The following is a 24,555-nucleotide window of genomic DNA, read 5'->3' as shown; positions in this document are numbered from 1 at the left end:
GCACACACTGATATGTGATATTATTATTATTATATAGGGGGGAGAGGGACTGTACAGTGATATATGAGGTGGAATAACACAGCTCCCAGCACACACTGATATGTGTATTATTATTATATAGGGGGAGGGGACCGTACAGTGATATATGAGGGGAAATAACAGCTCCCAGCACACACTGATATGTGGTATTATTATTATATAGGGGGAGGGGACCGTACAGTGATATATGAGGGGAAATAACAGCTCCCAGCACACACTGATATGTGGTATTATTATTATATAGGGGGAGGGGACCGTACAGTGATATATGAGGGGAAATAACAGCTCCCAGCACACACTGATATGTGGTATTATTATTATATAGGGGGAGGGGACCGTACAGTGATATATGAGGGGGAATAACACAGCTCCCAGCACACACTGATATGTGATATTATTATTATATAGGGGAGAGGGGACTGTACAGTGATATATGAGGGGGAATAACTCAGCTCCCAACACACACTGATATGTGGTATTATTATTATATAGGGGAAAGGGGACCGTACAGTGATATATGAGGGGAAATAACAGCTCCCAGCACACACTGATATGTGGTATTATTATTATATAGGGGAGAGGGGACTGTACAGTGATATATGAGGGAGAATAACTCAGTTCCCAGCACACACTGATATGTGGTATTATTATTATATAGAAGAGAGGGGACTGTACAGTGATATATGAGGGGGAATAACAGCTTCCAGCATGCACTGATGTGTGGTATTATTATTAGTATATAGGGGAGAGGGGACTGTACAGTGATATATGAGGGGGAATAACTCAACTCCAGCACACACTGATATGTGCTATTATTATTATTATTATTATTATTATTATTATTATATAGGGGGAGGGGACCATACAGTTATATATCAGAGGGAGTTACACAGCTCCCAGCACACTCTGATATGTGGTATTATTATACAGTCAGGTGCATAAATATTGGGACATTGACAGAATTTTCATATTTTGGCCTCTATTCACCACCACAATGGAGTTGAAATGAAACAAACAAGATGTGCTTTAACTGCAGACTTTCAGATTTAATTTGAGGGTAATTAAATCCAAATTAGGTGAACGGTGTAGGAATTACAACGGTTTCTATATGTGCCTCCCACTTTTTAAGGAGCCAAAAGTAATGGGACAAACTAAACAATCCTATATCTAACTTTTGCTTTTTAATACTTTGTTGCAAATCCTTTGCAGGCAATTACAGCCTGAAGTCTGGAACGCATAGAAATCACCAGACGCTGGGTTTCATCCCTGATGATGCTCTGCCAGGCCTCTACTGCAAATGTCTTCAGTTCCTGCTTGTTCTTGGGGCATTTTCCCTTCAGTTTTGTCTTCATCAAGTGAAATGCATGCTCAATCGGATTCAGGTCAGGGGATTGACTTGGCCATTGCATAACATTCCACTTTTTAGCCTTAAAAAACTCTTTGGTTGCTTTTGCAGTATGCTTCGGGTCATTGTCCATCTGCACTGTGAAGCACCGTCCAATGAGTTCTGAAGCATTTGACTGTATATGAGCATATAATATTGCCCGAAACACTTCAGAATTAATTCTGCTGCTTTTGTCAGCAGTCACATCATCAATAAATACAAGGGAACCAGTTCCATTGGCAGCCATACATGCCCACGCCATGACACTACCACCACCATGCTTCACTGATGAGGTGGTATGTTTTGGATAATGAGCAGTTCCTTTCCTTCTCCATACTCTTCTCTTCCCATCACTCTGGTACAAGTTGATCTTTGTCTCATCTGTCCATAGGATGTTGTTCCAGAACTGTAATGGCTTTTTTAGATGTTGTTTGGCAAACTCTAATCTGGTCTTCCTGTTTTTGTGGCTCACCAATGGTTTACATCTTGTGGTGAACCCTCTATATTCACTCTTGTGAAGTCTTCTCTTGATTGTTGACTTTGACACATATACACCTACCTCCTGGAGAGTGTTCTTGATTTTGCCAACTGTTGTGAAGCGGTTTTTCTTCACCAGAAGAAATAATTCTTCTGTCATCCACCACAGTGGTCTTCCGGGTCTTTTGGTGTTGCTGAGCTCTCCAGTGCGTTCTTTCTTTTTAAGAATGTTCCAAACAGTTGATTTGGCCACACCTAATGTTTTTGCTATCTCTCTGATGAGTTGTTTTGATTTTTCAGCCTAATGATGGCTTGCTTCACTGATAGTGACAGCCCTTTGGATCTCATATTGAGAGTCGACAGCAACTGATTCCAAATGCAAATGTCACACCTAGAATCAACTCCAGACCTTTTACCTGCTTAATTGATAATGAAATAACGAGGGAAAAGCCCACACATGTCCATGAAATAGCTTTTGAGTTGATAGTCCCATTACTTTTGGCCCCTTAAAAAGTGGGAGGCACATATAGAAACCGTTGTAATTCCTACACTGTTCACCTGATTTTGATGTAATTACCCACAAATTAAATCTGACAGTCTGCAGTTAAAGCACATCTTGTTTGTTTCAATTCAAAGCCATTGTGGTGCTGGAGGCCAAAATATGAAAATTCTGTCAATGTCCCAATATTTATGCACCTGACTGTATATGGGAGAGGGGACCGTACAGTGATATATATGAGGGGAAATAACAGCTCCCAGCACACTCTGATATTTTTTATTATTATTGTATTGGGGTGACCGAACCACACAGTGATATATGAGGGGGGAATAACAGAGCTCCCAGCACACACTGATATGTGGTATTATTATTATATAGGGGAGAGGGGACTGTACTGTGATATATGACGGGGAATAACAGAGCTCCCAGCACACATTGATATGTGGTATTATTATTATATAGGGAGGAGGGGACTGTACAGTGATATATGAGGAGGAATAGCACAGCACCCAGCACACACTGATATGTGGTATTATTATATAGGGGGGAGGGGACTGTACAGTGATATATGAGGGGGAATAACACAGCTCCCAGCACATACTGATATGTGATATTATTATTATATAGGGGGGAGGGGAATGTACAGTGATATATGAGGAGGAGTAGCACAGCACCCAGCACACACTGATATGTGGTATTATTATTATATAGGGGGGAGGGGACTGTACAGTGATATATGAGGAGGAATAACACAGCTCCCAGCACACACTGATATATGGTATTATAATATAGGGAAGAGGGGACAGTACAATGATGTGGGGGGGGATAACACAACTCCCAGCACACACTGATATGTGGTATTATTATTATTATATAGGGGGAGGGGACTGTACAGTTATATATGAGGGGGAATAACACAGCTTCCAGCACACACTGATATGTGGTATTATTATTATATAGGGGAGAGGGGACTGTACAGTTATATATGAGGGGGAATAACACAGCTCCCAGCACACTCTGATATGTGGTATTATTATTATATAGGGAAGAGGGGACCGTACAGTGATATATGAGGGGAAATAACAGCTTCCAGCATGCACTGATATGTGGTATTATTATTAGTCTATAGGGGAGAAGGGACTGTACAGTGATATATGAGGGGGAATAACAGCTTCCAGCATGCACTGATATGTGGTATTATTATTAGTATATAGGGGAAAGGGGACTGTACTGTGATATATGAGGGGGAATAACACAGCTCCCAGTACATACTGATCTGTGGTATTATTATTATTATATAGGGGAGAGGGGACTGTACAGTGATATATGAGGGGGAATAACACAGCTCCCAGTACACACTATGTGGTATTATTATTATATAGGGGGAGGGGACTGTACAGTGATATATGAGGGGGAATAACACAGCTCCCAGCACACACTGATATGTGGTATTATTATTATATGGGGAGAGGGGACTGTACAGTGATATATGAGGGGGAATAACACAGCTCACAGCACACACTGATATGTGGTATTATTATTATATAGGGGAGAGGGGACTGTACAGTGATGTATGAGGGGGAATAACACAGCTCCCAGCACACACTGATATGTAGTATCATAGGGAGAGGGGACTGTCAATGTGATTTCTTATTTTTATTTTTATTTTAATTAAATTTGCAAAAAACTTTTTACACGTCATTATGGGGTATTGTGTGTAGAATTTTGAGGACAATAATTAATTTATTCCATTTTGGAATAAGGCTGTAACATAACAAAATGTGGAAAAAGTGAAGCGCTGTGAATACTTTCTGGATGCCCTGTATAGGTGAGTGCATGACCTATAGAGAGTTGAGTGTATAACAAATCTTATGCTGGTGAAGGGTGTAAAAGCTCCAAAGAAACCTTTTGATGTCCGCATCTCACTGTATAAGGTGAGTGGTCAGTCCGGCTGGTGTCTATGAAAAGTGCTGGTACTTACCACTGATGAGGTTTCTTTGTTGGTCTTTTACTCTGTTGGAGATCATAGAAGTTCCCTGAAGAGTCTTAAAACCAAAAGTAGAGAAAAAGGAACATTCTGTGTGTGTGTGTGTGTGTATATGTATATATATATATATATATAATTACTAGTGCTTGTGGACTAATCACATTTTATATTACGGAATCGGTATGTAATAGCGCCGGCCACATGGCCAACAGTTCGATTCTCTGCAGCGTCAGGCCGACAGTGGAACAGATCCCGGCAGCGGCAGCCCAACAGCGCTGGAAATCCCGATCGTCCCCAGGTAAGTATGAACTAACCTACCCCCCTAACCCTCCCTTAGGGGTGCCTAACCTCCCCCCAAAGTGCCTAACTCTAATCCCCCCTCTAAGTGCGTAAACCTAACCCCCCCTTCCCCGCTGCCTAAACCTGTCCCCTGGGGGGTGCCTAACCCTTACCTCCCCCCGGGGGTGCCTAACCCTCCCTCCCCCTAGCCTAACCCTAACCTCCCGACGGGGGTTCCTGACCCTAAGTCCCCCCCAGGAGCTGACAAAGATGTGTATGTAGCCCGCTACAAGTGCGCATTATGCAAAACATATCACCCGGTGCTGCCACATCCGGACCTGCGTGTGCCTCAGAGTCATGTCCGATGGCTGTAACGTCTATAATACCACCCTGCATAGTAACTTGGTGCCTTTTGTAGTGATATATGAGATTCATTCCCACGTGTTGTGTATAATTAGTAACCTCAGTATCATCTGATTACTTGTCTGCTGGCTGGGGATAATAGAGACTATACAGATATTATTATTCTGCCATCTGCATATGATATGTGTATATAGATCACTATTACACATCAGTGTACTGTACAGATGACAGCGCCCTGTATCGCTCTGGTAATAGAGCTGCTGGCTGGGGATAATAGGGACTATACAGATATTATTATACTGCCATCTGCATATGATATGTGTATATAGATCACTATTACACATCAGTGTACTGTACAGATGACAGCGCCCTGTATCTCTCTGGTAATAGATCTGCTGGCTGGGGATAATAGGGACTATACAGATATTATTATACTGCCATCTGCATATGATATGTGTATATAGATCACTATTACACATCAGTGTACTGTACAGATGACAGCGTCCTGTATCTCTCTGGTAATAGATCTGCTGGCTGGGGATAATAGGGACAATACAGATATTATTATACTGCCATCTGCATATGATATGTGTATATAGATCACTATTACACATCAGTGTATTGTACAGATGACAGCGCCCTGTATCTCTCTGGTAATAGATCTGCTGGCTGGGGATAATAGGGACTATACAGATATTATTATACTGCCATATGATATGTGTATATAGATCACTATTACACATCAGTGTACTGTACAGATGACAGCGCCCTGTATCTCTCTGGTAATAGATCTGCTGGCTGTGGATAATAGGGACTATACAGATATTATTATACTGCCAACTGCATATGATATGTGTATATAGATCACTATTACACATCAGTGTATTGTACAGATGACAGCGCCCTGTATCTCTCTGATAATAGATCTGCTGGCTGTGGATAATAGGGACTATACAGATATTATTATACTGCCATCGGTATATGATATGTATATAGATCACTATTACACATCAGTGTACTGTACAGATGACAGCGTCCTGTATCTCTCTGGTAATAGATCTGCTGGCTGGGGATAATAGGGACTATACAGATATTATTATACTGCCATCTGCATATGATGTGTGTATATAGATCACTATTACACATCAGTGTACTGTACAGATGACAGCGCCCTGTATCGCTCTGGTAATAGATCTGCTGGCTGGGGATAATAGAGACTATACAGATATTATTATACTGCCATCTGCATATGATATGTGTATATAGATCACTATTACACATCAGTGTACTGTACAGATGACAGCGCCCTGTATCTCTCTGGTAATAGATCTGCTGGCTGGGGATAATAGGGACTATACAGATATTATTATACTGCCATCTGCATATGATATGTGTATATAGATCACTATTACACATCAGTGTATTGTACAGATGACAGAGTCCTGTATCTCTCTGGTAATAGATCTGCTGGCTGGGGATAATAGGGACTATACAGATATTATTATACTGCCATCTGCATATGATGTGTGTATATAGATCACTATTACACATCAGTGTACTGTACAGATGACAGCGCCCTGTATCTCTCTGGTAATAGATCTGCTGGCTGGGGATAATAGGGACTATACAGATATTATTATATTGCCATGTGCATATGATATGTGTATATAGATCACTATTACACATCAGTGTACTGTACAGATGACAGCGCCCTGTATCTCTCTGGTAATAGATCTGCTGGCTGGGGATAATAGGGACTATACAGATATTATTATACTGCCATCTGCATATGATATGTGTATATAGATCACTATTACACATCAGTGTACTGTACAGATGACAGCGCCCTGTATCTCTCTGGTAATAGATCTGCTGGCTGGGGATAATAGGGACTATACAGATATTATTATACTGCCATCTGCATATGATGTGTATATAGATCACTATTACACATCAGTGTACTGTACAGATGACAGCGCCCTGTATCGCTCTGGTAATAGATCTGCTGGCTGGGGATAATAGAGACTATACAGATATTATTATACTGCCATCTGCATATGATATGTGTATATAGATCACTATTACACATCAGTGTACTGTACAGATGACAGCGCCCTGTATCTCTCTGGTAATAGATCTGCTGGCTGGGGATAATAGGGACTATACAGATATTATTATACTGCCATCTGCATATAATATGTGTATATAGATCACTATTACACATCAGTGTACTGTACAGATGACAGCGCCCTGTATCTCTCTGGTAATAGATCTGCTGGCTGGGGATAATAGGGACTATACAGATATTATTATACTGCCATCTGCATATGATATGTGTATATAGATCACTATTACACATCAGTGTACTGTACTGATGACAGCGCCCTGTATCGCTCTGGTAATAGATCTGCTGGCTGGGGATAATAGGGACTATACAGATATTATTATACTGCCATCTGCATATGATATGTGTATATAGATCACTATTACACATCAGTGTACTGTACAGATGACAGCGCCCTGTATCTCTCTGGTAATAGATCTGCTGGCTGGGGATAATAGGGACTATACAGATATTATTATACTGCCATCTGCATATGATGTGTGTATATAGATCACTATTACACATCAGTGTACTGTACAGATGACAGCGCCCTGTATCTCTCTGGTAATAGATCTGCTGGCTGGGGATAATAGGGACTATACAGATATTATTATACTGCCATCTGCATATGATGTGTATATAGATCACTATTACACATCAGTGTACTGTACAGATGACAGCGCCCTGTATCTCTCTGGTAATAGATCTGCTGGCTCGGGATAATAGAGACTATACAGATATAATTATACTGCCATCTGCATATGATATGTGTATATAGATCACTATTACACATCAGTGTACTGTACAGATGACAGCGCCCTGTATCTCTCTGGTAATAGATCTGCTGGCTGGGGATAATAGGGACTATACAGATATTATTATACTGCCATCTGCATATGATATGTGTATATAGATCACTATTACACATCAGTGTACTGTACAGATGACAGCGCCCTGTATCTCTCTGGTAATAGATCTGCTGGCTGGGGATAATAGGGACTATACAGATATTATTATACTGCCATCTGCATATGATATGTGTATATAGATCACTATTACACATCAGTGTACTGTACAGATGACAGCGCCCTGTATCTCTCTGGTAATAGAGCTGCTGGCTGGGGATAATAGGGACTATACTGATATTATTATTCTGCCATCTGCATATGATATGTGTATATAGATCACTATTACACATCAGTGTACTGTACAGATGACAGCGCCCTGTATTGCTCTGGTAATAGATATGCTGGCTGGGGATAATAGGGACTATACAGGTATTATTATACTGCCATCTGCATATGATATGTGTATATAGATCACTATTACACAGTGTACTGTACAGATGACAGCGGCCTGTATCTCTCTGGTAATAGATGTGCTGGCTGGGGATAATTGGGACTATACAGATATTTTCTACTTCAGGGTCCATAGGGTATCCACAGGATACCTTGGGGTATAGGTGTGTCGTCAGTCGCAGGGCACCAAATAGTTAAGCTATCAGCCTCCCAGGATGCACTAGGTCCCCCTCCTATACCCCGCCCCCGAGGCAAGGCACCTCAGTTTAGTTTGGTGCCCGGCCGGAGTCGGGTGGACCTGTTGGTGTGGGGGCTAGAAGAGCCCCTGAAGCTTTTTCTTCATGCAGCTGTGGCTGCACATCTGGATGAACAGCATGGACAGTCAGTCCTGACGTCCATGCTGTCTTCCCTACACCCCGCCGGTACCAGAACGCCGGTACTGATCCGGGGATGCTGGTGGGCATCTGGGGTCACAGCAAGCGGTGACCCCAGATGTTCCGGACCATGGCCGGCTTCAAGGGGGACAGAGGTAAGCAGCGGGGTCCCGCGGTGGGTCCCCGCTGATCACATGGTCCTAAGTCCCCAGGCAGGGGGCTCCCTGGGGATTGGCTGCAGCGTGGGCCAGGCGACCAACCTGCGCTTCCACAACCCCCTGGGACAGCGGACCGCAGCAGAGCGGTAGCGCTGCGGCGTCCCAGGGGTTAAATGCATGCCAGGGGAGCGCGCCTTCCCTGTCTCACAGCCGGCGCCTCCCCCGCTGCACACAGCCCTCTCTGCACTGTGCTGACTGGCCCTGTGTCAGCGCTCCTCCCCCAGGCCAGCCTTCTCTCTGCTCCTCGGCGGCCATCTTTTCAGAAGCATGGTGAACGCTGCTGGAAGCCTGCATTGGAGGCATCGTGGTCTGGGTCCCCCCGCATACCTCTCCTCCGCTGTGGTCAGGTCTGTGTATGCATCGCTGTGTCCTACCAGGCCCTGTGTCTGTGTAGTTGAGTGATCAGCGCTGTTAGTGCAGGAATTGATTTTCTTTGCATTGTATGTGACTGTGCTAGCGCTGCTGCCTGTAACTTTTCTTCTCAAGTCTGTCAGCTTTATTACTGTCCCTGTTCTTTCTGCTAAGCCCTTGCGGTGCGGTGCTGCAGGGTGGTCTCTCGCCTATTTAATATATAATTGGTGAGAGGGGTCACATACGTGGTGCCATCATGTCTGAAAGTGATTTTCCCCTCCGGCTACAGTGTACCACGTGTAAAGTACCGTTAGCGGAGGGGGAGGGTAGCGCGGAGGGCCTTTGCCGGCAGTGTTTGTCCATGGCGCGGCCTCTTACGGTTACAGCACCGGTACAGGAGCCGCCCTGGGCTTGTTTCGCTCAGGCGCTAACAGCTTTAGTGGGCCAGTTAGCTCCGCAGCCCGCGTTTACTCCGATGGGTTTGTCCCAGCAGTCTGTGGTGTCGTCACCCATGCAGGGTTCCCACGACAATTGGTGGTACCCCACAGTCTCCCTATTTCCCCGCTCCCGGTCTCTCAGGAGCCAGCGTGGGTTAACTCCCTGACGAGTTCTGTACAGCACTTGTCGGATGTGTTGCAAGGGGAGTCTGTGATGCGGCCTCATAAACGGCCGGTGGCGTCTCTGTCCGCTCCTTATGAGGATGACGAAGGGACGTCTGATGATGGGGAGATTCTGGATCCTTACGATCAGGAACCTCTCCATACTAAGGACGCTGATGCTAAGTCCAAAGTATATATTCCTGGACTTATTCGGGCGGTCCGCACAGCCTTGGTGATTGAGGACGAAGTTCCCCCAGCGGCTAAGTCTAAGTATGCCTTTTTCAAAGACGTGAAGGGCGATGCCACAGTCTTTCCTCTTTCGGGTCAGTTGGTGGACCATTAAGAGGAGGCGTGGAAACAGCCTGGCAAAAGATACCAGCCGCAGCGACGCCTGGCGGTGGCTTATCCGTTCGCGGATAATTATTTTGCTAAGTGGGAATCCCCTCCACTGGTGGATTCTCACGTGACCCGTCTTGTCCGTAGTGCCACATTGCCGATGCCATCCATGTCCTCCCTTAAGGATGCTACGGACCGCAAGGTGGAAATCTGCCTGAAGTCCGCTTATTCCCTTGCAGGGAATGGCTATGGCTATGGCCATTTGCTGGGTTGCCAGAGCGATGGAGCGCTGGGCGGATTCATTAGAGGCTTCTTTTGATTCCGACTGTCCGACCGAACAGGCGGAGTTGATTGGCAATCTCCGTGATTCGGCCACCTACATCAACGAGGCGGCTCTAGACATTAGTACTCTGGTGTCTAGAATTTCTTCAGCAGCGGTAGCTGCTCGTCGCACCTTGTGGCTGCGATCCTGGAAGGCGGACGCAGATTCCAAGAAGGGTCTGGAAGCGTTGCCGTTTACCGGAGAAGTTCTCTTCGGTCCGGATCTGGATAAGATTGTGGCCACGCTGGCGGCAGCCAAATCGGCTTGTCTCCCGTCGGCCGCTGCTCCTTCTGGTTCTAGACCATCGTTTTCGGTCATCTAGGGCCCAGGGCAGGCCCAAACCACAGTCGTTTCCTCGTCAGGCTGGCCCTAGGAAATCGGTCAAGCCCCGGAAGCAGGCATGGAATACCAGACGTCCGGCCCCCAAGCCAGATGACAAGCCTGCGGCCTGACGGTCCGGGCCTCCCTTTGGGGGATCCCAGGGTGGGAGGCCGCCTGCTGCAGTTCGCCCAGTGTTGGTCGGTCACTATGACAGACACTTGGGTTCTGGAGGTGGTCTCTCACGGGTACGCCCTCTCCTTCCGGCACAGACCCCCGGCTCGATTCTTCACCACGGGTCTACCATCAGACCGGAACAAGGCTACGGAGCTGCGGGAGGTATTGCACACTATGCTCCAGGCTGGAGTTATAGTGCCTGTTCCATTCTCCCAGAGGGGCCAGGGTTTCTATTCAAATCTTTTTTTGGTACAGAAACCCAATGGGTCGTATCGTCCGATTCTCAACCTCAAAGCACTCAACAAGTCTTTGCGGGTACCGAAGTTTCGGATGGAGACCCTACGGTCCATCATTCTGGCACTGGAACCTGGGGACTACATGGTGTCATTGGACATACAGGACGCTTACCTGCATGTCCCTATTCTTTTGCGCCATCAACAGTTCCTCAGGTTTGCAATCCGCAGCGACCACTTCCAGTTTCGGGCGTTACCTTTTGGCCTGGCGACAGCACCACGTGTTTTCACCAAGGTGATGGCGGTCATGGCGGCTTCTCTGCGGCTGCAGGGAGTCCGCATGTTGCCGTACTTGGACGACCTGTTATTGGTGGCGGGATTTCCAGAGCTCCTGTTACGCCACTTGGACCTGACCATTGCCCTGCTGCAACGGCACGGCTGGCTAATCAACTGGCAGAAGTCCACTCTAATCCCGTCTCGGAGGATTCTGCATCTTGGAACCTTATTGGACTCGGGACAGCAAAAGATCTTCGTGATGGAGGAAAAGATCTCTGCTTTACAGTCAAGGGTGCGCAGTTGTCTGCACAGCCGCCGGGTGTCTCTACACTCGGCGATGAGGTTTCTGGGCTCCATGGTGTCTGTGTTCGACATGGTGGAATATGCCCAGTTTCACGCCAGACCTCTGCAGCACCTGATCCTGTCAAAGTGGAACGGGCTGCCTCAGTCTCTGAAGTCCCAGACGATTGTGTTCACCCCGGAGGTTCGCCTGTCCCTTGCTTGGTGGTTACAGACGACCCACCTCAGCGAGGGACGTCCGTTCTGGGTTCCAAATTGGGTCCTGTTGACAACGGACGCCAGTCTTCGGGGCTGGGGAGCAGTTTCGGGTCCACATCTGTTCCAGGGCAGGTGGACGCCGACAGAAGCGGAGCTTTCAATCAATATCTTGGAACTCTGTGCGGTCTTCAATGCTCTCCAGCAGGCACATCGGTTTCTCCAGGGTCACCCGGGACAGGTCCAGTCGGACAACGCTACCACCGTGGCCTACATAAACAGGCAAGGAGGAACCCGAAGCCGGGCGGCTCTCGTAGAGGTGTCTCGGATCCTGGTTTGGGCGGAGCACAATCTTCCGGCCATATCAGCGGTCTTCATCCCGGGAGTGCTCAATTGGGAGGCGGACTTTCTAAGTCGCCAGGTCGTTCATCCGGGGGAATGGTCCCTGCACCCGGATGTTTTTCAACTACTGGTGGACAGATGGGGTCTTCCAGAGATCGACCTCATGGCGTCCCGGCACAACAACAAGTTGCCGGTGTACGGGTCTCGCACAAGAGACGAAGGGGCGTCTCTGGTGGATGCTCTGTCCGTCCGGTGGACGTTCCGGTTCGCATACCTGTTCCCTCCGGTCTCCCTTCTTCCACGGGTAATCCGGAAATTCAAACAGGAAGGAGGGACGCTCCTGTTGATAGCTCCCGCGTGGACCAGACGGCACTGGTTCTCAGACCTTCAGGGTCTGTCCGTGGACAGTCCTCTGCGGTTGCCGCTACGACCGGACCTCCTGTCTCAGGGTCCTTGTCGTCACCCGGACCTGACTCGGCTGTATTTGACGGCGTGGCTGTTGAGACGGCCATGCTGAGGTCCTGGGGGTTTTCCAGCTCTGTGGTGCGTACCATGTTGTGAGCTTGGAAACTGTCTTCCGCGAGGATATACCATCGCGTGTGGCATACGTTCTTCCAGTGGTGTCGACCGAGAGGTTATGCACCGCGGGAGTTTCGTCTGTCTCGGATTCTCGCCTTCCTGCAAGCGGGACTAGATCATGGGCTTCGCCTTGCTTCTTTGAAGGTACAGGTTTCGGCCCTGTCTGTCTGGTTTCACCGTAGGATTGCTACAATCCCGGATGTGCGCACCTTTATGCAAGGTGTTGTCCGCATTCAGCCGCCCTTTGTTCCACCTGTGGCGCCTTGCGATTTGGCTGTGGTCCTGAGGGCTCTCCAAGGACCGCCGTTTGAACCACTGGGATCAGTGGATCTTAAATGGCTAACAACTAAGACTGTTTTCCTTCTGGCTATTGCTTCGGCCAGACGTGTTTCTGAGTTAGGGGCTCTTTCTTGTAGACCCCCTTTCTTGGTTTTTCATGGGAACAGGGCAGTACTCCGCACTCGGCCCGAGTTTCTTCCCAAAGTTGCTTCCCAGTTTCATGTTAACGAGGAAATCGTTGTTCCGGCCTTTAACTCACCGGGTCTTTCCGTGGGTGAGGCCTCTTTGGATGTTGTGCGGGCCTTAAGGACTTATGTTGACCGCACTTCTTCGTTTAGGAACTCGGACGCTTTGTTTGTCTTCTATGGCTTCCGTAAAAAGGGTTGGCCTGCTTCAAAGCAAACTTTGGCAGCCTGGATCCGTATGGCTATTTCTGAAGCTTATCTTCATGAAGGCCTACCGGTTCCTCCTTCTCTGAAGGCTCATTCCACTAGGTCTGTGGGTCCTTCGTGGGCAGCTCGACGTGGTGCCTCTGCAGTCCAGATCTGCAAGGCTGCTACGTGGTCCTCTGTCCATACCTTCGTGAGGTATTACAGGTTTGACACCTTCGCCTCAGGATGCTTCCTTCGGGCTGCGGATTCTCCTTTCTGCACAGGAGCGTCCCCACCCTTAAAGGATACTGCTTTGGGACATCCCCAAGGTATCCTGTGGATACCCTATGGACCCTGAAGTAGAAAATATGAGATATGGTAAGAACTTACCCTTGTTATCTCTATTTCTACGAAGTCCATAGGGTTCCACAGGACTCCCGCCCTGTCGCACCTGTGCTGCAGATGGGCTTTGTTCTGGTCACCGGTTTTCCGTCTCCCTCTGGTGAGAATGTGATTCTTGTATGTGTCCAGATCTTTGTTCTCTCTCTTCCTTCTCCTCCTCTGGCCTATGGCTTGGTAACTAACTGAGGTGCCTTGGCTCGGGGGCGGGGTATAGGAGGGGGACCTAGTGCATCCTGGGAGGCTGAAAGCTTAACTCTTTGGTGCCCTGCGACTGACGTCACACCTATACCCCAAGGTATCCTGTGGAACCCTATGGACTTCGTAGAAATAGAGATAACAAGGGTAAGTTCTTACCATATCTCATATTATTATACTGCCATCTGCATATGATATGTGTATATAGATCACTATTACACATAAGTGTATTGTATAGATGACAGCGCCCTGTATCTCTCTGGTAATAGATCTGCTGGTTGGGGATAATAGGGACTATATAGATATTATTATACTGACATCTGCATATAATATGTGTATATAGATCACTATTACACATCAGTGTACTGTACAGATGACAGCACCCTGTATCGCTCTGGTAATAGATCTGCTGGCTGGCGATAATAAGGACTATACAGATATTATTATACTGCCATCTGCATATGATATGTGTATATAGATCACTATTACACATCAGTGTACTGTACAGATGACAGCGCCCTGTATCTCTCTGGTAATAGATCTGCTGGCTGGGGATAATAGGGACTATATAGAGATTATTATTCTGCCATCTGCATATAATATGTGTATATAGATCACTATTACACATCAGTGTACTGTACAGATGACAGCGCCCTGTATCGCTCTGTTAATAGATCTGCTGGCTGGGGATAATAAGGACTATACAGATATTATTATACTGCCATCTGCATATGATATGTGTATATAGATCACTATTACACATCAGTGTACTGTACAGATGACAGCGCCCTGTATCTCTCTGGTAATAGATCTGCTGGCTGGGTATAATAGGGACTATACAGATATTATTATACTGCCATCTGCATATGATATGTGTATATAGATCACTATTACACATCAGTGTACTGTACAGATGACAGCGCCCTGTATCTCTCTGGTAATAGATCTGCTGGCTGGGGATAATAGGGACTATACAGATATTATTATACTGCCATCTGCATATGATGTGTGTATATAGATCACTATTACACATCATTGTACTGTACAGATGACAGCGCCCTGTATCTCTCTGGTAATAGATCTGCTGGCTGGGGATAATAGGGACTATACAGATATTATTATACTGCCATCTGCATATGATATGTGTATATAGATCACTATTACACATAAGTGTATTGTATAGATGACAGCGCCCTGTATCTCTCTGGTAATAGATCTGCTGGTTGGGGATAATAGGGACTATACAGATATTATTATACTGACATCTGCATATAATATGTGTATATAGATCACTATTACACATCAGTGTACTGTACAGATGACAGCGCCCTGTATCTCTCTGGTAATAGATCTGCTGGCTGGGGATAATAGGGACTATACAGATATTATTATACTGCCATCTGCATATGATGTGTGTATATAGATCACTATTACACATCAGTGTACTGTACAGATGACAGCGCCCTGTATCTCTCTGGTAATAGATCTGCTGGCCTGGGATAATAGGGACTATACAGATATTAGTATTCTGCCATTTGCATATGATGTGTGTATATAGATCACTATTACACATCAGTGTAATGTACAGATGACAGCGCCCTGTATCGCTCTGGTAATAGATCTGCTGGCTGGGGATAATAGGGACTATACAGATATTATTATACTGCCATCTGCATATGATGTGTGTATATAGATTACTATTACACATCAGTGTACTGTACAGATGACAGCGTCCTGTATCTCTCTGGTAATAGATATGCTGGCTGGGGATAATAGGGACTATACAGATATTATTATACTGCCATCTGCATATGATATGTATGTAGATCACTATTACACATCAGTGTACTGTACAGATGACAGCGCCCTGTATCACTCTGGTAATAGATCTGCTGGCTGGGGATAATAGGGACTATACAGATATTATTATACTGCCATCTGCATATGATGTGTGTATAGATCACTATTACACATCAGTGTACTGTACAGATGACAGCGCCCTGTATCTCTCTGGTAATAGATCTGCTGGCTGGGGATAATAGGGACTATACAGATATTATTATACTGCCATCTGCATATGATATGTGTATATAGATCACTATTACACATCATTGTACTGTACAGATGACAGCGCCCTGTATCGCTCTGGTAATAGATCTGCTGGCTGGGGATAATAGGGATTATACAGATATTATTATACTGCCATCTGCATATGATGTGTGTATATAGATCACTATTACACATCAGTGTACTGTACAGATGACAGCGCCCTGTATCTCTCTGGTAATAGATCTGCTGGCTGGGGATAATAGGGACTATACAGATATTTTTATTCTGCCATCTGCATATGATTTGTGTATACAGATCACTATTACACATCAGTAAATTGTACGGATGACAGCGCCCTGTATCGCATTCTGGCTGTGCTGACTCACATTGGCTGCCAAAACAAACATTTCTATGTATGCATGTATGTAATATGTATGCATCTAGGAAATAGAGTAAATAGTGTCATTTGTGTCATTTTATATTTTATGTAATTATGGGGTCTGATATTGTCCGTTTCTAGGGTGAAATTAAAACAGAAACCAAATTCTCTGGAAAGCCCCCGTTTCTGTCCCATTGTTATGTAACCGGATACCTGTAATGACAGCTGTGGAGTCAGGAGCATAGTGAAATATAAAATGTTTATTGAAACAAAAACAGTGCAGACAATGCAGAGAAATCAGGAGTGTTACATGAACCGGACTGGAACTGGTGGTAAACAGAAACTTGAAGGTCTGCAAAACTGGATACAAACAAGAACCATATCCTGCAGAGTGGATGAGTCAGAGTCAAATGCAGCAATAGTAGGTGAGAGACCGCAGAGGAGTTGCAGTTTGTAGAAGTCCAGTAGATCAGGTTAAGGCCATGGAATACAATCCAGGGAAAACAAGCAATGACCAGCAGAGGGCGTGGTGAGGGGCAGGAATAAATAGTCTGTGAGACAGGTACAGGTGGTTAATCAGGGGAGTGATATTAACTCCTGCATGTGAGGAGACATTGTCAGAATACTATGGCAGCACCTCTGTTTGCACAGAGATACTGCAGGCGAGATACAATATAAAGGACATTGGGGTAGATGTATTATAGTGGCACGTTAAGTGCCGCTATAACGCTTCCTGCTTCGCCTCTTTACCGAGGCGAAGCAGGAAGCACTACCGGTGAGATGTGTGAACATCTCACCGGCCAGAGAGGAGGAGCGTTAACTCCCCCCTCCGGTGCTACCCGCTACAGACCACATCGCATCAGCCTAGTGCTAATGCGATGTGTGTCAGGCCCGGCCTATCACGAGATCCCCGCGTGCAGCCCTGGAGCCGGTAGCCGCCATAGCAGGGACAGCGCTGTCCCTGCTGTGGGTATAGGCTAACGCCAGCTACAGCCGGCCGAACGGTCAGACTTAACGTGCGCTGATACCGTTTCTGGGCTTCATACATCTTCCCCATTGTCCTAAATCCGATGTAGCTTTTTTCCAGTGGTGCAAAGAGCAATTGATATGTGCCTGGAAGGAATAAGACCCCCGGCCAGGAGAGGAGCATTGGTGTAACCTTATGCAGTACAGCGTTGTGTGACGGCCTCTGAGGAGTTTTATGAAGCTGGGACACTGCAATCTCTGATAGACACTGACCAGGGCTCTATGGCTGGGGGAAAGGGGAGACTTACTGGTCACTCAGTGTTACATGTCTGAGTGTGTTACATGTGTTCTCTGTGATGTCTGTTATATTTATTCTATTTATTCCTATACAGTCCTGCTGTGAGGAACCAGAGTCTTTATCACACATTACACATTCTGTCTTCTTTCTGAGTTGCTGAGGATGGACAAGGACGGGAGTCACAGGACTGAGAGGATCTTACATCTCACCCTGGAGATCATCTATCTGCTGACTGGGGAGGTGAGAGGGTCTGGGAGTGTCACAGTGACATCACTTATATCTATAGTAATAATACAGGGACATGACTGGGGAGGTGAGGGGATCTGGGAGTGTCACAGTGACATCACTTATATCTATAGTAATAATACAGGGACATGACTGGGGAGGTGAGGGGATCTGGGAGTGTCACAGTGACATCACTTATATCTATAGTAATAATACAGGGACATGACTGGGGAGGTGAGGGGATCTGGGAGTGTCACAGTGACATCACTTATATCTATAGTAATAATACAGGGACATGACTGGGGAGGTGAGGGGATCTGGGAGTGTCACAGTGATATCACTAATATCTATAGTAATAATACAGGGACATGACTGGGGAGGTGAGGGGATCTGGGAGTGTCACAGTGACATCACTTATATCTATAGTAATAATACAGGAACATGACTGGGGAGGTGAGGGGATCTGGGAGTGTCACAGTGACATCACTTATATCCATAGTAATAATACAGGGACATGACTGGGGAGGTGAGGGGATCTGGGAGTGTGACAGTGACATCACTTATATCTATAGTAATAATACAGGGACATGACTGGGGAGGTGAGGGGATCTGGGAGTGTGACAGTGACATCACTTATATCTATAGTAATAATACAGGGACATGACTGGGGAGGTGAGGGGATCTGGGAGTGTCACAGTGACATCACTTATATCTATAGTAATAATACAGGGACATGACTGGGGAGGTGAGGGGATCTGGGAGTGTCACAGTGACATCACTTATATCTATAGTAATAATACAGGGACATGACTGGGGAGGTGAGGGGATCTGGGGGTGTCACAGTGACATCACTTATATCTATAGTAATAATACAGGGACATGACTGGGGAGGTGAGGGGATCTGGGAGTGTCACAGTGACATCACTTATATCCATAGTAATAATACAGGGACATGACTGGGGAGGTGAGGGGATCTGGGAGTGTCACAGTGACATCACTAATATCTATAGTAATAATACAGGGACATGACTGGGGAGGTGAGGGGATCTGGGAGTGTGACAGTGACATCACTTATATCTATAGTAATAATACAGGGACATGACTGGGGAGGTGAGGGGGATCTGGGAGTGTGACAGTGACATCACTTATATCTATAGTAATAATACAGAGACATGACTGGGGAGGTGAGGGGATCTGGGAGTGTCACAGTGACATCACTTATATCTATAGTAATAATACAGGGACATGACTGGGGAGGTGAGGGGATCTGGGAGTGTGACAGTGACATCACTTATATCTATAGTAATAATACAGGGACATGACTGGGGAGGTGAGGGGATCTGGGAGTGTCACAGTGACATCACTTATATCTATAGTAATAATACAAGGACATGACTGGGGAGGTGAGGGGATCTGGGAGTGTCACAGTGACATCACTTATATCTATAGTAATAATACAGGGACATGACTGGGGAGGTGAGGGGATCTGGGAGCGTCACAGTGACCACTTAAATCTATAGTAATAATACAGGGACATGACTGGGGAGATGAGGGGATCTGGGATTGTCACAGTGTCATCACATATCTTTAGTAATAATACAGGGACATGACTGGGGAGGTGGGGGATTTGGCAGTGTCACAGTGACATCACTTATATCTATATAATAATACAGGGATATGACTGGGGTGGTGAGGGGATCTGGGTTTCACAGTGATATGTATATCTATAGTAATATTTAAGGGACATGACTGGGGAGGTGAGGGGATCTGGGAGTGTCACAGTGACATCACTTATATCTATAGTAATAATACAGGGACATGACTGGGGAGGTGAGGGGGATCTGGGAATGTCACAGTGACATCACTTATATCTATAGTAATAATACAGGGACATGACTGGGGAGGTGAGGGGATCTGGGAGCGTCACAGTGACATCACTTAAATCTATAGTAATAATACAGGGACACGACTGGGGTGGTGAGGGGATCTGGGTTTCACAGTGATATGTATATCTATAGTAATAATACAGGTACATGAATGGGCATGTGAGGGGATCTGGGAGCATGACAGTGATATCACTTATATCTCAAATAGTCTTCTTGCATATTATGCAAAGTTATCCAAGGTATCACCTGAATAAACAGCCCCATTTAGGTGAAGTTTAATTGACCTTTTTATTGATGTCTCCCCAATACACAGGATTACACAGTAGTGAAGAAGACAACTGGTGAGTGTGAGGCACCCAGCAGCCATCCCCGTGTGTCAGGAGGACTGGGCAGTACCCAGAGCCCCATCACGGTGCCTCCACCTCACTCACTGATACAGGAGAGAGATTATGACCAGAAGATCCTGGAACTCACCAACAAGATCATTCAGCTGCTGACTGGAAAGGTGACTGCTGGGAATAGGACATTATACAGTAACACCAGGGGATGTGTCTGGGTGATGACTGGAGAGGTGACTGCTGGGAATGGGACATTATACAGTAACACCAGGGGATGTGTCTGGGTGATGACTGGAGAGGTGACTGCTGGGAATGAGACATTATACAGTAACACCAGGGGATGTGTCTGGGTGATGACTGGAGAGGTGACTGCTGGGAATGGGACATTATACAGTAACACCAGGGGATGTGTCTGGGTGATGACTGGGGAGGTGACTGCTGGGAATGGGACATTATACAGTAACACCAGGGGATGTGTCTGGGTTATGACTGGAGAGGTGACTGTTGGGAATGGGACATTATACAGTAACACCAGGGGATGTGTCTGGGTGATGAATGGAGAGGTGACTGCTAGGAATGGGACATTATACAGTAACACCAGGGGATGTGTCTGGGTGATGACTGGAGAGGTGACTGCTGGGAATGGGACATTATACAGTAACACCAGGGGATGTGTCTGGGTGATGACTGGAGAGGTGACTGCTGGGAATGGGACATTATACAGTAACACCAGGGGATGTGTCTGGGTGAGGACTGGAGAGGTGATTGCTGGGAATTGGACATTATACAGTAACACCAGTGGATGTGTCTGGGTGATGACTGTATCATTGTGTGTGTCAGGTTCCTATAAGGTGTCAGGATGTCACTGTCTATGTCTCCATGCAGGAGGGGGAGTATATAGAGGAACACAGGGGTCTATACAAGGACGTGATGATGGAGAATCACCGCCCCCTCACATCACTAGGTAAGAGGAGGCTGTCATTTATTGTACAGGAGAGAGCAGGTATGGGGGTCCCCTATATACACACATCACCTGATAATCACATATGTACTGTGTGTCTTCTACAGAAGGACCCAGTAACAGAAATCCCCCAGAGAGATGTCCCCGTCCTCTGTATTCACAGGATTGTACAGAGGAGAATCACAGGACCCCACAGGAGGATCAGGTAGATGGGATTCAGGGTCTCACTGATATAGCAAAGTGACTTTATATGATCTGTGGAGAAGCTGTGTGTGTCTTATCAACCAGAATTCTTATACTTAGGGTGGTATTCAATTAGAAGCGAAATTGGCCGATTTCGCAGTCGTTGGCGAAATCGACACTCCGATCGGCCGATATATTGCGGCCGATTTTACCTGAAAACTGGAGAAAACTTTTCTCCAGCCTAAGGTAGGCAAAAAAATTAGCAAAATCCCTATTTTTTGGTAAAAATGTGAGGATTTCTTACAGAACCCTTTTCTACAGCCCCCCCTAATGATACTTTAGCGGAAAAAAATGTGTAAGTTGCGTACTTTGGCGAAATGCGTTTAACGTATTGGGTCTGGTGTTTCTGAGGGCCATAAGAATGCACCAAGTGCATTAAACATCGCACGTGGCTGGCACAGGCGGTTTTTTAAAACCGCTAAAAAAAACGCCTGTGCCAGCCACGTGCGATGTTTAAAATAGGAATGTGCAGGCTCGGATAGGTTTGAATTTTCCCGCCAAGTATGGATTTTTCCCGCCAAAAATCGGGTCTCAGAAAGAGGCAAAACATCATCTTTCATGGACAAACATCATATTCCATGGACTTTTTTTCAGGAATGATTATGTTTGTCCATGAAAGATGACGTTTTGCCTTTCTGAGACCCGATTTTTGTCGGGAAAAATCTGAACTTGGCGGGAAAATTCAAACTTATCCGAGCCTGCACATCACTAGTTTAAAACATTTGGCACATCTTTATGGCCCTACGAAATACCAGACCCAATACGTTAAATGCATTTTCGCCAAAGTACGCAACTTACAATTTTTTTTTCCACTAAAGTATCATTAGGCGGGCTGTCGAAAGGGTTCTGTAAGAAATCCCCACATTTTTACCCAAAAATAGGAATTTTGCTAACTTTTCCCCGTTTCTTATAATAGAGAAAAGTTTTCTCCAGTTCTTCATCAAAAATTGGCAATAAATTATTGCCGATGTGAAAATATCACCGAAAAATCTGCGATATTATCGCGGGTGTGATAATATCACCGCTAATTGAATACCGCTCTTAATGTGATTTAATTAAATATGACATTATATTTTATAATTTTATTGTTTTGTGGGCTACTTAGGGTGAATGTCTGGCTGATATAAAGGCAGAAGATATACAGGGAGAAGAAGAGACGTATGTGACTGATAATAAGGCTATAAAGGGAGAAGAGACGTATGTGACTAAAATGAAGGCAGAAGATATAGAGGGAGAAGAAGAGACGTATGTGACTGATACGAAGGCAGAAGATATAGAGGGAGAAGGAGAGATGTATGTGATGGGGCTTCAGCAGTGTAAGGAGGAGGAAATTCCTACAGATATTAGCACAGGTGAGTAATAAACACTTATTACAGAAAAGAGTCCTATATTCTCCTTGCTTAATCACTACAAAAATCTCTTTTTTCCACCCTCTTCTGTCACAACAAACTAATGAGGAAAATGTGTCTGCCCAGTGGCGGATTCAGGAGCCATCAGCCCCTATTATACTCCTGCTCTCCCCCTCACATCATGTCACTGTGTGTTACCAGCCCAGAGATCTGACCAGTCTCCTCCCCTCACTCTCTGGTGTATCTCATACATCAGGAGCCATCAGCCCCTATTATACTCCTGCTCTCCCCCCTCACATCATGTCACTGTGTGTTACCAGCCCAGAGATCTGACCAGTCTCCTCCCCTCACTCTCTGGTGTATCTCATACATCAGTAACCATCAATCCCTATTATACTCCTGCTCTCCCCATCACATCATGTCACTGTGTGTTACCAGCCCAGAGATCTGACCAGTCTCCTCCCCACACTCTCTGGTGTATCTCATACATCAGTAACCATCAATCCCTATTATACTCCTGCTCTCCCCATCACATCATGTCACTGTGTGTTACCAGCCCAGAGATCTGACCAGTCTCCTCCCCACACTCTCTGGTGTATCTCATACATCAGGAGCCATCAGCCCCTATTATACTCCTGCTCTCCCCCTCACATCATGTCACTGTGTGTTACCAGCCCAGAGATCTGACCAGTCTCCTCCCCACACTCTCTGGTGTATCTCATACATCAGGAGCCATCAGCCCCTATTATACTCCTGCTCTCCCCCTCACATCATGTCATTGTGTGTTACCAGCCCAGAGATCTGACCAGTCTCATCCCCACACTCTCTGGTGTATCTCATACATCAGGAGCCATCAGCCCCTATTATACTCCTGCTCTCCCCCTCACATCATGTCACTGTGTGTTACCAACCCAGAGATATCATTAGTCTCCTCCCCACACTCTCTGGTGTATCTCATACATCAGGAGCCATCAGCCCCTATGATACTACTGCTCTCCCCCTCACATCATGTTTCTGTGTTACCAGCCCAGAGATCTGACCAGTCTCCTCCCCACACTCTCTGGTGTATCTCATACATCAGGAGCCATCAGCCCCTATTATACTCCTGCTCTCCCCCTCACATCATGTCACTGTGTGTTACCAGCCCAGAGATCTGACCAGTCTCCTCCCCACACTCTCTGGTGTATCTCATACATCAGGAACCATCAGCCCCTATTATACTCCTGCTCTCCCCATCACATCATGTCACTGTATGTTACCAGCCCAGAGATCTGACCAATCTCCTCCCCACACTCTCTGGTGTATCTCATACATCAGGAGCCATCAGCCCCTATTATACTCCTGTTCTCCTCCTCACATCATGTCACTGTGTGTTACCAGCCGAGAGATCTGACCAGTCTCCTCCTCACACTCTCTGGTGTATCTCATACATCCGGTACCATCAGCCCCTATTATACTCCTGCTCTCCCCCTCACATCATGTCACTGTGTGTTACCAGCCCAAAGATATGACCAGTCTCCTCCCCACACTCTCTGGTGTATCTCATACATCAGGTGCCATCAGC

At 46.0% G+C, this 24,555-nt stretch overlaps 2 protein-coding genes across 1 annotated transcript in view; one reads left to right on the top strand and one right to left on the bottom strand.

Annotated features, from left to right (window-relative positions):
• The window catches only part of LOC148474856 (uncharacterized), a 202,790-nt gene that overhangs the window by 19,488 nt on the left and 158,747 nt on the right, over positions 1-24,555 (bottom strand).
• Positions 1-24,555, top strand: part of LOC148474857 (uncharacterized) — a 107,611-nt gene that overhangs the window by 76,548 nt on the left and 6,508 nt on the right. The gene's annotated exons all lie outside the window — the stretch shown is intronic.

This window comes from Taudactylus pleione, unplaced genomic scaffold (genome assembly GCF_031769625.1).
Source record: "Taudactylus pleione unplaced genomic scaffold, aTauple2 ptg000805l, whole genome shotgun sequence".
NCBI lineage: Eukaryota > Metazoa > Chordata > Amphibia > Anura > Myobatrachidae > Taudactylus > Taudactylus pleione.
This window is presented reverse-complemented; position numbering and strand designations above follow the sequence as displayed.